We start from the raw sequence: 13958 nt of genomic DNA on the forward strand, positions 1-13958 counted from the left end.
AGGCACGAACCAACCTCCCCCCCTCCACACAAACTTGCAATTTTTCTTTGAACGCAGGCATATTTGACGTAGCGATAGCATTCGCAAATATGTATACACAAAGCAGAATTCACTATCAATCCAGACATCAGACATTGAATATATCTCCATCTAAGACATACACTACTCCTATTTGCTACTCACTTTTTGCATGAGGCTAATCCTTGCCTCCCTATTTGCATGAGGCAAATCCCCGCCTCCCTACTTGCATGAGGCTAATCCCTGCCTCCCTACTTGCATGAGGCTAATCCTTGCCTCCATACTTTCATGAGGCTTCCTTGCCTCTCTATTTGTATGAGGCTAATCCTTTCCTCCCTATTTGCATGAGGCTAATCCTTGCCTCCATATTTGCATGAGACTAATCCCTACCTCCCTATCTGCATGAGGCTAATCCTTGCCTCCATATCTGCATGAGGTTAATCCTTGCCTTCATGAGGCTAATCTTTGCCTCCCTATTTTCATGAGGCTAATCCTTGCCTCCATATTTGCATGAGACTAATCCCTACCTCCCTATCTGCATGAGGCTAATCCTTGCCTCCATATCTGTATGAGGTTAATCCTTGCCTTCATGAGGCTAATCCTTGCCTCCATACTCGCATGAGGCTAATACTTGCCTCCCTATTTGCATGAGGCTAATCCTTGCCTCTATATTTGCATGAGGCTAATCCTTGCTTCCCTATTTGCATGAAGCTAATCCTTGCCTCCATACTTCCATGACGCTAATCCTTGCCTCCCTATTTGCATGAGGCTAATCCTTGCCTCCATATTTGCATGAGGATAATCCTTGCTTCCATATTTGCATGAGGCTAATCCCTGCCTCCATATTTGCATGAGGCTAATCCTTGCCTTCATATTTGCATGAGGCTAATCCCTGCAATCATATTTGGATGAGGCTAATCCTTGCCTCCATACTTGCATGAGGCTAATTCCTGCCTCCATATCTGCATGAGGCTAATCCATGCCTCCATATTTGTATGAGGCTAATACTTACCTCCATATCTGCGTGAGGCTAATCCTTTCCTCCATCAACATGGGACTAAGCAATGTCCCTCTTTGCACGAATATTGCTCTATCTCTAGTACTATTTATATGCTTTTCAATTGGGCTAAGTTATGCCCTCCATTTCACAAGACTAAGACTTATCTTGTTAACATCATGTCATTGCATATCAGGAGCTGAAATATCGCCAATCTATCCAAAGGTATCATAGTCTAAAAAGGCATCATCCTCATAGCCGGAAGACACCATGCCATGGCCTGAGGATCTCTGAAACTTGCATATCATTATTCAAAGGCGTCATGGTTCGGAGGCACCATCTTCATGGCCCGAGAACATCATTTCATGGTCTGCGAATCCCTCACTAAATAATTCATGGCCCATGACGTCATGGTCCAAAGACGTCATCTTTAACCGTCCAAAGACAACCTTCATGGTCCAAAGGGAATATGCATCATGTTTAAATTTCCGCACAAATACATGTTTGTAGTATCTTTTATCTGCAGGTAACTAGTAAGCAAACGTTATCCTAGTAGGAGCGACCTCACTCCAGCTCCTTCAACTATCTCAAACCCCAACCGCTCACAATAACCGCTTTTGCATCTCGTATCCATTTTTGCAATGACTTCATCGGTATATTTCGCCAATGAATCCAGAACTACACATGGCCTGATTCCTGTAAAACCAGGGATATGTAGGCAACTCGAAGACTGGAGTTCAGCCTCTGTCTCTCAAAGCATCCCGCCCGGTCAAAATTGCCCATCATTTCTTTACCCGAAAACTCTTTCATCATTCTCGGGTAAAGAGGGGCAGCTCTTGATACCCAATTTTTTCTCTATATATTTTTAATACATATATATATACTTTCAAAATAGCATATATCCATACATAAGCATGCATAAGCATTTTTTATAATTTTTCTATAACTTTAAAGGCTTAAAATTTATTTATTTCTTCCCTTTTACTTATACAAATTTCAATAATTATCCTTCAAATTATTTTTGTTGTGATTTAGTCATATAAATTCTATATTTATGCCAAAATATTGTTTAAATATTTTTAGTGCATTTTTTATAATTGCATTTATATTTTTAAGCTAATTTACAATATTAGCCCTATTAATGCATAATTACGTTGTTGATGCGTAAAATGATCTTTTATATTTTTAACATGTTAAATAACTATTTTAAACCATTTTAGTACACGAAATTATTTTTCAGAAATCATTTATTATTTATTATAAATTATATAGTGTTCAAATGACTATTTAAAATATGGCCTAATTATATTTCAATTTTAGCCCTAATTTAACCTTAATCCTAACACAAATTTCCATCCTAGTACCCAATTAAACAACCCAGGCCCAATACCCATCCGCCCGAACCCAATACCCGGCCAAATCGTGGTTGTTGATCGTTTTGATCAACGGTCCAGGTTTTTCCTTTCCTAATTAAACTAACCTATACCCCCCAAACTTAATTCATTTCACGACCTACCCCGCCACCCTAAAATTCTCTACTATCAATACACTCTCACCTAACCCTAATCCCCAATCTCGCTGACCCTCATCTATGGCTATCTCCGGTGACCTCTCACCATCTCTCAGGCCTCCAATGGCCTCTCTTATGTCACTTTTTCCATCTCTAAATCCCTCAAGGGACCAGGGATATGTCGACTTGCATCTAGGGTTCATCTCTCCCCTGTTCCTGGCCATTCCAGTGTGATTTCGAGTGATATCATCCTATATATACCACGATATATGGTTTTCTAAATAGGTTTCTTCATCTCTGTGCGATTCTCTTCGAAACCCTAAGTTCGTTTCTAAACCTCCTAGATCTATACAGATCTAAGACGATTTGAGTTTGTTTCTTGTGTGTTTTACAATAGCTTTGAGACTCTTTACAAGAATCGTATGATTTTAAGTGATTTTTCATCTTTTTCTAAAATTAGGGTTTCCGGAAATTCTTTTTTAAACTTTGTTTAATGATTCTTTGTGTTTAAACTTCTGATTCTCACACATTTTGACTAATTTTATGAACCTTCTGCAACCCTAGCTCGTTTGTACTGAAAACCTTAATTTTTGGGGTTCTTTGTTTGGTTTCTGGATGTTGGTACCTCTGACTGTATTCATGCCTTGGGTTCTTGTGACTTCTCATGATTTATTTGTCCTAGTATGCTTCTACTGAATTTTTTTAGTTCGACCTTTCACTGATATTATGAATTTGTGTTTATACTGACCATTCATACTAAACTTGTATGCTTCTCTTTGAATCAGTGTCGTTTAACCATGGGTTTTGTTAGAGATATTTGAAATCCCGACTTTTCATGCTCTACCTCATTTTATATGCTAAGCATGCTGCTTCTTTCATGATTTTCTGAACCCTGATTAGTCTGAATCCTTTATTTTCTGGTTTAATTTGACCCCTTTCCATCTAACGTTTGATCCTTACTTCTTTACTCAATTTGATTGAATTTACCTGCCTTAATTATTTTTCGTTTCCTTGTTTGCATTCTACTGATTGTTATTGATTTGTTTCCTTAATTAAACTGCTGTGCACTTACCATTAATTACCTATTTTATACCTATGATTTACTTTATTATTTTCCTTAAATACTTAGTATATTTTACTGCTGATTATACTGTCCCTCGATTAAGGGAAGATCTTGTTGATTTACGTGTGATTTCCCTGATTTACTACTTAATTGATCTCTTACCTTTTTTTGTTAAGTTTTGATTCCTATATAAACCTCCCTTTCTTTTAAGTTTTGCACAACAACCATAAAAGAAGACTAGTTCAAAACTCTCTCTTATACTTAGAGATTTCTGCTCTTTTCTGTTACTTGCTACTTCTATTGAACAAGCCGGCTATAAGCCAAGGCTAGTTATTGCACTACACTGCTATATACTTTGTGTCTGCTCTTCTTAACTAGTATGTTCTGATTTAATTACAAGTTCAAAGCCCTATGTGTCCTCTTACTGCATTAGTTTACGGATTCCTGTCTATCACTTGGCTTTTGATATGTAACTAGCATTCTTAATCCAGGTTTCACTTAGCAATTATGAGTACTACCTATTCAACTTATGACAAACATGTCTGATGACTTGTATATTGCTTTCTCTAGCATGTCTCAATTTGACTATACTCCATGTATGATTGTCTGTATGTATGTTTACCCAATTCCTGAGAGTAATCTACTTTGCTAGGTTACTTACTACTCCCTAAGTACTTCTGACCCTATGTTCAATTCTGCCTAGTATAACTATGTTCTCACTGTTTGTTCTATAGTTGTGTAATTGACTCCTAAATCCTATAAAGAACTCTGAAAAGGAAACTTCTATGCTCTTGCTGTTTCATTAATATGTTCTATGTGTCCCCAATTTCCATACTCCTTGAGTGAAGTCTGTGTGTGAATGGTGCTGTTTAAACTGTTTGCTGATTTCTCACAAGTTCACTATTTCTTTCAAAACTATTTTATTACTAATCAATTCCTATTTTTATAAAACTTCTTTACTTAATTGAGCCATTTCCAACACTGTTTTTTCATATCAAAACCATTTCAAAACTAGGCCAAGCACTCTCACATTACTCCTAGAGTATTAGGTTCTGCCCCTCTGGCATATGTGCTGCCTTGAGATCCTTTAAATCTCTCTGAACTCTGGCATGTCAGAGCTAGTCATTCCACACTGCACTTAAATCAGTTATTGTTGATAAAAGCTCTAGGTGTGAGCACTGCCCGGGATTTATGAGGTCCATAGAGAACTTTGACTTACCTAGACATGCTACTGTCTATGGAACTTTGGCATTTGAGGCTATTGGAGGCTTGGGAAGTCATTTGGTCCTACTTCAGGCTCCCTATAGTTAACTTCTTCTTTTTCTTTACTTGTTTATCTAATTTATTCAACTGGTTTGTAATAATTATTTGTAAACAACATTGGGGTGATTAGTGAAAAAGGGGTGAGTAGTCATATCTGTTGGGTAATTCGGGTAGATACTATGCCTATAGGATTGTGTTAATGCACTTGCTATGTTTTCACAATATTAGAAATGATGTCTATAGGATTTAATGGCTTCAATAATAGAAATCATATCTATAGGGTTAAAATCAACTTTATAATTGGAAATCATGCCTATAGGATCTAAATGGCTTTATAATTAGATATCATGCCTATGGGGTGTAAAATGATTAAGTTCAATTTCTATTACAACTTGTATTTACATTTGTTTCATTAGAAATCATGCCTATAAGTTCTAAAATCAGCTCTTAACAATTAGATACCATGCCTATAGGAATTAAAATCAGAAATTTTGCCTATAGAACTTAAAATCAATTTAATTAAACAAATCAATTTAATCCATGTTAGTTCCTTTTGAACTGGTTTAATCAACTATCCGCTTCTTTAATGAGTTTTCAAACACTGCCTTAATTTACTACCGCTAGAAAATATGTCTATAGGGCCTCAAGTTTCCGTTTAAAATTGTTTGCTGTTTTATTGCATTAATGTAGATATCATGCTCTTAGGACATCATTGTTCTGTGTTTAGGCAAGCCTATAAGGCGATTTAAATTCTGCAACTCTGAAACTATGCTTTGGTTATTTAAAACTGTCCAGATTCAATAGGTTTAAATCAGTAGACAAGCTAAATAGGATCTTTTACACATGTTCTATTTGTGGAGGTGACTGTGAGCCTATAATCTGTTCTCTTTAAATGCAATCCTACTTGTTCTTGATTGACGCCTAAACTTTTATCCTTTAAAACCTTAGGAAGGTCTAGAACTGTCCAAAAATAGAGGTCCTAAAATACTTTCAGGGCCACAAGGAAGGACGGGTAGTGCACGCATAGGACATTTTCAAGGTTGCTAGAATGCTTTAGGCTATGACCAAGGGGAGGGAATTGGGTAGAAAAGGGATATGATGACTACGCGCTAATGTAACGTGTGCCCCTCATTGAGGAGTGTTTACCGGGCATTGTATGGGGTGATCCTATAGGCTAACCAACCTAGGACCCCTCTTTCTCAATTCCCAATGTTTAAACCTTACTCTTTATATGCAACTTGTTCAAATTGTTTGAGTCATACAATGTCCAACATGCTTTTATTTGCAATTATGTGTTTCAACTACTTATGACTAATTCATAAGTATAAGTTCGGCTGAGATCTACCGTTGTGGACCGAGAGGAGTGCCTAACACCTTCCTCTCAAGGTTATTTCGAGCCCTTACCCTAAATCTCTGGTAATGCAAGCTAGTCTATGAGTTAATCGCTCTAGGTGCTCTAACGCACCTGTCGCTCTCCTTTGTTCCTCGCGGAGTTCGGGTTTCAACATTCATGGGGGTAATAACTCATTTCCTTTTTGGGAATTGGGTATTTGAAGAGTCGTCACCTAACGGATTATGGTGCGTTAGGGCACCTAGAGCAATTAACTCTTGGATTGCTTTGCATTACCAGAGATTTAGGATTAGGGAACCTAGAGCAATTAACTCTTATATTTATGAATTAGTCCTTTAACAGATAAGTAGTTGAAACAAATAATTGCAAGTAAAGCACATTGGACATAGTATGACTCAGATAATAAGACAAAGATTGTGTACATCTAGGAAAGTAAAGCAAAGGATTTTGAGAAAGGAGGGGTCCTAGGTTGGTTAGCCTACAGGATCACCCCCCACAATGTCCGGTAAACACTCCTCAATGAGGGGCTACACGTGATATTAGCGCGTAGTCATCATATCCCATATCTACCCTTCCCACCCCTTGGTCATAGCCCAAAGAGTTCTAGTAATTTAGACAATGCCTATGCATGCACTACCCGTCCATTCCTTGTGGCCCTGGAGGTATTTTAGGACCTTTAAATCTGGGCAATTCTAGAAAACCCCTAAGGTTCTTAAAAGGAGAAAATTCTAGGAGATAGGCAAAAACAATTTAGGACTGCATATAAATCAAGTTAGAGGCTCATAGTTACCTCATCAAGCATATCACATAAGTGTACGTCTTCAGACAACATTCAAACACTTAAGAAAACAAATCCTAGAATATGATATCTAAGTGAGCAGAGGTTGTAAAGTACTGAACTAGGCCAATATGTGAAGGATCCTATTTAACTTGCCTACTGATTAAACCTGTTAAATCTAAACAACATTAAGTGGCAGGAACAGTTTCAGAGTTGCAGAATTTGAAATCGCCCTATAGGCTTGCCTAAACGCTGAGTAGTGGCATCCGAAAAACATGATAGCTACGTTTGATATGGTAAAATAGCGAGCAGATTTTAAAACGGACTCTTGAATTCCTATAGGCATGCTTTTTAATAGTAAATTAGGGAAGTTCTTGAAAGGATTCATTTAAGGAAAGCAAACCACTAAGTAAACTAGTCTCGAAGTGAACTAACATGAGTTGGACTGACTTATTTAAACTAAACTGATTTTAAATTTATAAGCAGAATTTCTGATGTTGTTCCCTATAAGCATAATATCTAGTTGTTAAGAGCTGATGTTAGAAACTTGTAGGCATGAAAACAATTGTAATTACCCGTTGTAACAGAAGTTGAACAGGATCACATTCTATAGACATGGTATCTACTTGTGAAGTTGATTTTAAAAACCTATAGACATGATTTCTATCATCGGAACCACTTGAAACCAATAGGCATGATTTCTAACATGGTAAGGCGAACATAGAAAATATAAAATCTTATAGGCATGGTTTCTAACATGGTAAGGCAAACACAACAAATATAAAATCTTATAGGCATGGTTTCTACCCATATTACCCCACAAATATGTAACTACCCACCCTTTTTCACTAATTACCCCAATATTCGTATACAAGTTATTACAAACCAGATAAATGAATTACATAAATTGATAAAGGAAAAAGAAGAAGTTATACTATAGGGAGCCTGAAGCAGGCCCAAGTGATTCCCCAAACTTACAATAGCCTCAAATGCCAATTTCATAGACAATATCATTGTCTAGGTGTGTCAGAGTTCCCTAAGGATCTCAAGGATCCCGAGAAGTGCTCACACATAGACTTTGTAACCAAATTGAGTAAGTGAAGTGTGGAAGGGTCAGCCTCAGTGTGCCAGAGTTCAGAGGGATCTCAAAAGGATCTCAAGGTAGTACACACACTGGAGGGGGCAGAACCTAAGGACTTAGGAGTAGAGTGGGACTACTTGACATAGTTTGAAAGGGGGTTTTAGTAAGAAAATAGTGTTAAAAGAGATTTGCTTGAAATATTTTTGTAAAAACATAGGGAGTTATTAAATAAGGCAATTTTGAAAAGGGTAAGGTGATCAACAATCAACAAACAAAAGCACTTCAATACATGAAATCAAATAGGTACACACGTTCACTTAGGGGTAATAGGGGATTTGGGGTAAGTATAGGGCACATAGTAAACACAGTTACACATAGGTACAGAATCAGAGAAATCCTGAAAGGGGTTCTAGGGATTAAGGTACAACATCAACTTCAGAATTAATACAGAATCAGACAGACTTAGGATAGCCAACTACTTTACACAGGAAGGTCAGAAATCAGAGAAACATAGTCACATTGGGGTATACTAGAAAGGGATTCATGAGCAGGCTAATCCTAAGGGGATATATTTAGAAGCATGCCATAAAGAAGACAGTGAAGTAAATATGTTAGTTGCAGGTCGAACAACAAAACCATAGATAGAAGCATATTAGAAACATGACAAGTTAAAGTAGCCGGAGAAGCATTTTGTTTTGGGACTTGAATTAAACTTAGAATATACCAGTAAAGAGATAGTAAACACAAAGTGAAAGAGAACCCAATAGTTAGCCTTGGCTTGCAGCTGACTAACTTAGAATAGTAGTAAGTAATAGAAAAGAGAGCAGAAATCTTTGAGTGTGTGAGAGAGAGTTTTTGAACCAATGTGTTCTTGTCTGTGTTAATGAAAGATCGGGGTATTTATATTTTGAAAACAGGTAGAAAATAAGCCAAGAATCAAAGTTCAGCAATAATAATGGAACCATGTACTAATTAGTATCAAATCAATGTAAATACTTCCCTTCAATTAAGGAGTTAAATAACAAATAAGGAAATAAATCAATGTACGACCAATAAGGAAAGATTTCAAGTACAATAAGTATAGGGCAAACAATTAGGGCTAAGTTCAAAAAAACTCTAATTAAGGAGATAGTCAGTACACATCAAGTACCAATGCAGACAAGGTAAGTAAATCAATCAAATTGAATAGAAAGGGTAGGAACCGAAGGTTTAAAAGAAGGTCTTCCAATAAAACCAAGAAACAGGGGATCCAAAATCAATCAAAGAGAAAGTCATGAGTCAGTGTTTAGCATATAAATAAAGTTAGACATGGATAGTAAAATGTCGACATAGAACTCTAGCAAACATGAAGGTTAAACATCGCTGATAGAAAGAGGAAAGTCTTGAATAGTTAAGATAAACACAAGTACATAGAATTGATGTTAGTTAGGCTAAGAAACTCAGCAGAAACATATTCGTAGCTAGATAGTCACAGAAACTCAAACGAGAACCGGTCAGTCACAAAAACCAAAAGAAGAACCCTAAAATTAGGGCTTTCAACATAGATGAGTTGAAGATGTAGTAAAATCATAGAATCATTCAAATATGCAAGAAATAGAAGTTTAAACACAAAGAATCAGTTAAACAAGGTTTTTTAAAAGGAAGTTCAGAAAACTCTAGTTTTAGAAGGAGGTGAAAAACACTTGAAATCAATGATTCTTGTAAAGAATCTCAAGGACAGTGTAAAATATTAAAGAAACAAACTCAAATCATCCTAGTCTTTATAGATCTAGGAGGTGTAGAAAAGAAATTAGGGTTTCGAAAGAAACCCATATAGAGATGAAGAACCTACTTAGAAAACCCAAGGATTGTTGCAAATACAACATGATTTTGCTTGAAATCACATTGGAGTATCTAAGAACAGGGAGGTGACGAACCCTAGATGCAAGTCGGCATAGCCCTGGGCCCTTGAAGACTTTAGAGAAGGCAAGCATGGCATGAGAGAAGCCATTGGAGGCATAGGAGACGATGAGAAATAACCGGAGATGAACGAAGATGAGAGAGGTCGGTGGTTGAAGGGCTAGGGTTATGTTGAGAGTGTACTGAGAGTAGAGAGGATTTTAGAGAGGCAGTATGTGTAAAATAATTAGGGTTAGGGGTTGTTTATAATTAAAAAATGAAAGAATCAATACGGGATATTGATCTTTCAGATCAACGACCATGATCTGATGAGTTCTGGGTTGGGTAAGTGTATTTAGGGTCTGAGTCGGGTGGTTTAATGTGAAATTGGGCTGGGGTATTGGGTTTAATTGAGGCTAAAATTAAAATATAATCTGGCTAAGTTTTAAATAACCAATTTAACACTATATAATTTATAATAAATAATAGATAATTTCTAAAAAATAATTTTGTGTACTAAAATGATTTAAAATAGATATTTAACATCTTAAAAATATAGATAATCAATTTTATGCATATAAATGTAATTGAACACTAATAAGGCTAATATTGCAATTATATGCAAATTAGTTTTAAAAATATAAATGCAATTATAAAATGCACAAAAAATATTTAAATAATATTTTGGCATAAATATAGGATTTAGATGATTAAATTATCACAACAATAATTTGAAGGAAAATTATTGGAAATTTTATAAGTGAAAAAAGAAGAAATAAGTAAATTTAAAACCTTTTAAAATTAAAGAAAAATTATAAAGACATTGCACATGCTTATATATGCCTATATATGCTATTTTGAAAGTATATATGTCTATAAAATATATAGGGAAAATTGGGTATCAACAGCTGCCCCTCTTTACCCGGGAAGGATGAAAGAGTTTTCGGGTAAAGAAATGATGGCCAATTTTGACCGGGTGGAGTGTATTGAAAGACAAGGGCCGGACTCCGGTCTTCGAGCTGCCTACATATCCCTAGTTTTACAGCAATCAGGTCATGTGTAGTTCTGGATTCATCTGTGGAATATGCCGATGAAATTATTGCAAGAACGGACACGCGATGTCAAAGCGACTATGGTGAGTGGTTAAGGCTCAGGATAGTTGGACGAGCTGGAGCAAGATCGCTCCTGCTAGGATTGTGGTTGCTTACTGGTTACCTTCAAATAAAAGATGCTACAAACATGCATTTGCGAAAATTTAAATATCATGCAAATTCCCTTTGGACCAAGAAGGTTGTCTTCGAACGGTTAAAGATGACGTCCTCAGACCATGACGTCCTGGGCCATGAATTGTTCGGTGAGGGATTCACAGGCTATGAAATGATGTTTTCGGGCCATGAAGATGGTGCCTCCGAACCATGACGCCTTTGAATAATGATATACAAGTTCGAGAGATCCTCCGGCCATGGCATATTGTCTTCCGGCTATGAGGATGATGCCTTTAGACTATGTTGGCTTCAGATAGATTGGCGATACTTCAGCCTATGATATGCAATAATATGTTGTTAACAAGACAAGGCTAAGTCTTGCGAAATGAAGGGCAGAGCTTAGCCCGACAGAAGAGCAAATAGATAGTGCTAGAAATAGAGCGAAATTTGTGCAAAAAAGGGACAGTGCTTAGTCCTTATGTAAATGAAGACACAAGGACTAGACTCATGCAAATATCGAGGCAAGGATTAGCCTCATGTAGGTAAGGAGTCAAGGATTAGACTCATGTAAGTAGGGAGGTAGGGATTAGCCTCATGTAGGTATGGAGTCAAGGATTAGACTCATGCAAATAGGGAGGCAAGGATTATCCTCATGCAGGTATAGATTCAAGGATTAGACTCATGCAAATAGGGAGGCGGGGATTAGCCTCATACAGATATGGAGTCAAGGATTAGACTCATACAAATAGGGAGGCAGAGATTAGCGTCATGCAAGTATGGAGTCAAGGATTAGACTCATGCAAATAGGGAGGCAGGAATTAGCCTCATGCAGATATGGAGTCAAGGATTAGACCCAAGCTAATAGGGAGGCAAGGATTAGCCTCATTCAAGTATGAAGTCAAGGATTAGACTCATGAAATTAAGGAGGCAAAGATTAGCCTCATGCAGGTATGGAGTCAAGGATTAGACCTATGCAAATAAGAAGGCAGGGATTAGCCTCATGTAGGTATGAAGTCAAAGATTAGCCTCAAGCAAATAGGGAGGCAGTGATTAGCCTCATGAAGGTATGGAGTCTAGGATTAGACTCATGTAAATAGGGAGGCAGGGATTAGCCTCATGCAAGTTAGGGTCAAGGATTAGCCTCATGAAAATAGGGAGGCAGGATTAGTCTCATGTAAGTATGGAGGCAAGGATTAGCCTCATGCAAATATGGAGGCAAGGATTAGCTTCATGCAAGTAGGGAGGCAGGGATTAGCTTCATGCTAGTATGGAGTTAGGGATTAGCCTCACGCGAGTATGGAGGCAAGGATTAGCCTCATACAGATATGGAGGCAAGGATTAGCCCCATGCAAATATGGAGGTATGATTAGCCTCATGCAAATATGGAGGCAGGGATTAGCCTCATGCAAGTAGGGAGGCAGGATTAGCCTCATGCAAATAGGGAGGTAGGGATTAGTCTCATGCAGGTGTGGAGTCAAGGATTAGACTCATGCAAATAGGGAGGCAGAGATTAGCATCATGTAAGTATAGAGTCAAGGATTAGAATCATGCAAATAGGGAGGCAGGGATTAACCTCATGCAGGTATGGAGTCAAGGATTAGACCCAAGCTAATAGAGAGGCAGGGATTAGCCTCATGCAAGTGTGGAGTCAAGGATTAGACTAATGAAAATAAGGAGGCAGGGATTAGCCTCATGCAGGTATGGAGTCAAGGATTAGACCTATTCAAATATGGAGGCAAGGATTAGCCTCATGCAGGTATGGAGTCAAGGATTAGACTCTTGCAAATAGGGAGGCAGGGATTAGCCTCATACATGTATGGAGTCAAGGATTAAACTCATGAAAATAGGGAGGCAAGGATTAGCCTCATGCAAGTTGGGGTCAAGGATTAGACTCATGCAAATATGTAGGCAGGGATTAGCCTCATGCAAGTAAGAAGGAAAGGATTAGCCTCATGCAAGTAACGAGGAAGGGATTAGCCTCATGCAAGTAGGGAGGCAGGGATTAGCCTCATGCAGATATGGAGGAAAGGATTAGCATCATGAAAATATGGAGGCAGGGATTAGCCTCATGCAAGTAGGGAGGCAGGGATTAGCGTCATACGGGTATGGAGGAAGGGATTAGCCTCATGCAAGTTGGGAGGCAAGGATTAGCCTCATGCTGATATGTAGGCAAGGATTAGCCACATACAAATATGGAGGCAGGGATTAGCTTCATGCAAGTAGGGAGGCAGGGATTAGCTTCATGCTAGTATGAAGGTAGGGATTAGCCTTATGCGAGTAGGGAGACAAGGATTAGCCTCATACAGATATGGAGGAAAGGATTAGCCCCATGGAAATATGGAGGTATGGATTAACCTCATGCAAATATGGAGGCAAGGATTAGCCTCATGCTAGTAGGGAGGCATGGATTAGCCTCATGCAAATAGGGAGGTAGGGATTTGTCTCATGCAGGTATGGAGTCAAGGATTAGACTCATGCAAATAGGGAGGTAGGGATTAGCCTCATGCAAGTATAGAGTCAAGGATTAGAATCATGCAAATAGGGAGGCAGGGATTAACCTCATGTAGGTATGGAGTCAAGGATTAGACCCAAGCTAATATGGAGGCAGAGATTAGCCTCATGCAAGTATGGAGTCAAGGATTAGACTAATGAAAATAGGGAGGCAGGGATTAGCCTCATGCAGGTATGGAGTCAAGGATTAGACCTATGCAAATAGGGAGGCAAGGATTAGCCTCATGCAAGTATAGAGTCAAGGATTAGACTCTTGCAAATAGGGAGGCAGGGATTAAACTCATACATGTATGGAGTCAAGGA

The sequence above is a fragment of the Nicotiana sylvestris genome, chromosome 10 (genome assembly GCF_000393655.2).
Source record: "Nicotiana sylvestris chromosome 10, ASM39365v2, whole genome shotgun sequence".
Lineage (NCBI taxonomy): Eukaryota > Viridiplantae > Streptophyta > Magnoliopsida > Solanales > Solanaceae > Nicotiana > Nicotiana sylvestris.